The 3,434-nt window shown below is 42.5% G+C and overlaps 1 long non-coding RNA gene across 4 annotated transcripts; it reads right to left on the bottom strand.

The window, feature by feature from the left end:
- Window positions 1-1,655: 1,655 nt before the first annotated feature.
- LOC114072661 lies at window positions 1,656-3,157 on the bottom strand. 4 transcript variants are annotated; one of them, XR_003574217.1, is made up of 4 exons: window positions 2,997-3,157; window positions 2,686-2,789; window positions 2,015-2,202; window positions 1,668-1,701 (listed from the first exon to the last, which is right to left on the bottom strand). It is a non-coding gene; the product is annotated as an uncharacterized LOC114072661 (long non-coding RNA). The 4 variants fall into 4 exon arrangements; XR_003574214.1 differs by lacking the exon at window positions 2,015-2,202 and having other exon boundaries at window positions 1,656-1,793; window positions 2,650-2,789; XR_003574215.1 differs by lacking the exon at window positions 1,668-1,701 and having other exon boundaries at window positions 2,008-2,202.
- Window positions 3,158-3,434: the final 277 nt, after the last annotated feature.

A 3,434-nucleotide genomic window follows, 5' to 3' on the forward strand; every position in this document is an offset into this window, starting at 1 on the left:
GTTATCCCAGGATTTTTGGGGGTCCGTGGGGGAGGGGCACCGACCGTGTCCGGGCGCTGCGGGAGCCGAGCGGGGAATGGGGAGGAGGAGGAGGAAGGAAAGAAAAAAAAAAACCGGGAATGGCCCCTCCCCCACCCCGGGGAGCCCCAAGGGCGTTTCAAGGGGAGCAGCAGCAGGAGGAGGAAGAGGAAGAGGAGGAAGAGGAGGAAAAATCGGGAAGGGAAAGGAAAGGAAAGGGGAGGGGCCCCTCCCCCCACGGCCCCCCCAAAAAAAGGGGGGGGTTGACCCCAAATCTGATGCTTTTCACCCCAAATCTGAGGCTTTTCACCCCCAAAGTGACATTTTTACCCCCAAAATTGACATTTTTGCCCCCAAAATTGACATTTTTGCCCCGAAATCTGACTCTTTTCACCCCAAAACTGCCATTTTTACCCCCAAATCTGACTCTTTTCACCCCAAAATTGACGTTTTTACCCCCAAATCTGCCACTTTCACCCCAAATCTGACCCTTTTCACCCCAAAATTGACATTTTTTTCCCCAATCTGCCAATTGACACCCCAAACCTGACTCTTTTCACCCCAAAGTTGACTTTTTTATCTGCAAATCAGCCATTTTTACCCCCAAATCTGTCATTTTTACCCCAAATCTGCAATTTTTACCTCCAAATTTGACATTTTTACCCCAAGTCTGACCCTTTTCACCCCAAAATTGACATTTTTAGCCCAAAATCTGCGATTTTTACCCCAAATCTGCCATTTTTACCCCCAAATCTGCCACTTTTCACCCCAAAATTGACGTTTTTACCCCCAAATCTGTCACTTTTTCCCCCAAATCTGCAACTTTTACCCCTAAATCTGCCACTTTTCACCTCAAAATTTACATTTTAACCCCCAAATCTGCCATTTTTACCCCAAAATCTGCCGTTTTTACCCCCAAAATTGACGTTTTTACCCCCAAATCTGCCACTTTCACCCCAAATCTGACTCTTTTCGTCTCAAAATTGGCATTTTTACCCCCAAATCGGACTCTTTTCACCCCAAATCTGACCCTTTTCACCCCAAAATTGACATTTTTACCCCAAAGTCTGCAGTTTTTACCCCCAAAATTGACATTTTTACCCCCAAATCTGACCCTTTTCACCTCAAAATTGACATTTTTACCCCCCAAATTGACATTTTTAGCCCCAAATCTGAGCCTTTTCACCCCAAAATTGGCGGTTTTACCCCCAAATCTGCAATTTTTACCCCCAAATCTCCAACTTTTCACCCTAAAACTGCCATTTTGACCCCAAATCTGCAGTTTTTACACCCCAATCGGACCTTAATCACCTCAAATCTGACATTTTTCACTCCAAAATTGACATTTTTACCCCCAAAATTGGCATTTTTGCCCCCAAATCTGCCACTTTCACCCCAAATCTGACTCTTTTCACCCCAAAGTTGACATTTTTACCCCCAAATCTGCCATTTTTACCCCCAAATCTGCTTTTTTCCCCCAAATCTGCCACTTTTACCCCAAATCTGATGCTTTTCACCCCAAAATTGACATTTTTACCCCAAATCTGACCCTTTTCACCCCAAAATTGACATTTTTGTCCCCAAATCTGACTCTTTCAACCCAAAGCTGCCATTTTTACCGCCAAAATTGACATTTTTACCCCCAGAATTGACATTTTTACCCCCAAATCTGCCACTTTTCACCTCAAATCTGACCCTTTTAACCCCAAAATTGACATTTTTACCCCCAAATCTGCCATTTTTCACCCCCAAATCTGACCCTTTTCACCCCAAATCTGACCCTTTTTGTCTCAAATTTGACATTTTTCCCCCAAATCTGCCAATTTTCACCCCAAAATTGACGTTTTTAGCCCAAAATCTGCAATTTTTACCCCCAAAATTGACCTTTTTGCCCCCAAATCTGACCCTTTTCACCCCTAAATTGACATTGTTACCCCCAAATCTGCCACTTTCACCCCAAATTAACACTTTTATCCCCAAAATCTGCCATTTTTACCCCAAATCTGCAATTTTTACCCCCAAATCTGACCCTTTTCACCCCAAATCTGCAATTTTTACCCCCAAATCGGACCGTTTTCACCCCAAAACTGCCACTTTTCACCCCAAAATTGACATTTTTACCCCCAAATCTGCCATTTTTCACCCCAAAATTGACATTTTTGCCCCCAAATCTGCAATTTTTACCTCCAAAATTGACACTTTTACCCCCAAATCTGAGTCTTTTCACCCCAAATCTGCCACTTTCACCCCAAATTAACATTTTTACCCCCAAATCTGCCACTTTTCACCTCAAAATTTGCATTTTTACCCCCAAATCTGCCACTTTTCACCTCAAAATTTGCATTTTTACCCCCAAATCTGCCATTTTTACCTCCAAATCTGTAACTTTTCACCCCAAAATTGGCATTTTTACCCCCAAAACCGGACCCTTTTCACCTCAAAATTGACATTTTTACCCCCAAATCTGCAAATTTTACCCCCAAAATTGGCATTTTTACCCCCAAATCTGACCCTTTTCACCCCAAATCTGACTCTTTTCACCCCAAATCTGCAATTTTTACCCGAAATCAGGCCCTTTTCACCCCAAATCTGACCCTTTCTCACCCAAAATCTGCCTTTTAGGCCCAAGACCTGCATTTTTTTACCTCAAAATCTGCAATTTTTTACCTCAGAAATTTTCTCTTCACCCCAAAATCTGCCTTTTTCACCCCAAAATCTGCCTTTTAGGCCCAAGACCTGCAATTTTTACCTCAAAATCTGCAACTTTTTACCTCAGAAATTTCCTCCTCACCCCAAAATCTGCCTTTTCACCCCAAAATCTGCCTCCAGACACCCAAATCTGCATTTTTTTACCTCAAAATTCGTCATTTTTACCTCAGAAATTCCTCCCGCACCCCAAAATCTGCCTTTTCGCCCCAAAATCTGCTCCCAGACACCAAAATCTGCAATTTTTTACCTCAAAATTCGTAATTTTTAACCTCAGACATTCCTCCCAAACCCCAAAATCTGCCTTTTCGCCCCCAAATCTGCATTTTTTTACCTCAAAATCTGCAATTTTTACCTCAGAAATTCTTCCCACACCCCAAAATCTGCCCCCAGACACCAAAATCTGAAATTTTTACCTCAAAATCTGCAATTTTTACCTGTAAATTTGTAATTTTTACCTCAGGAATTCCTCCCAACCCCCAAAATCTGCCTTTTCGCCCCCAAATCTGCATTTTTTTACCTCAAAATCTGCAATTTTTACCTCAGAAATCTTTTCTTCACCCCAAAATCTGCCTTTTAGGCCCAAGATCTGCAATTTTTACCTCAAAATCTGCATTTTTTTCCCTCAGAACTGTCCTCTAAGACCCCAAAATCTGCCTTTTCGCCCCCAAAATCTGCCCCCAGACACCCAAATCTGCATTTTTTTACCT

Source organism: Empidonax traillii, unplaced genomic scaffold, assembly GCF_003031625.1.
Source record: "Empidonax traillii isolate 1590-97213 ecotype Southwest subspecies unplaced genomic scaffold, ASM303162v1 scaffold3679:size11595, whole genome shotgun sequence".
Taxonomy (NCBI): Eukaryota; Metazoa; Chordata; class Aves; order Passeriformes; family Tyrannidae; genus Empidonax; species Empidonax traillii.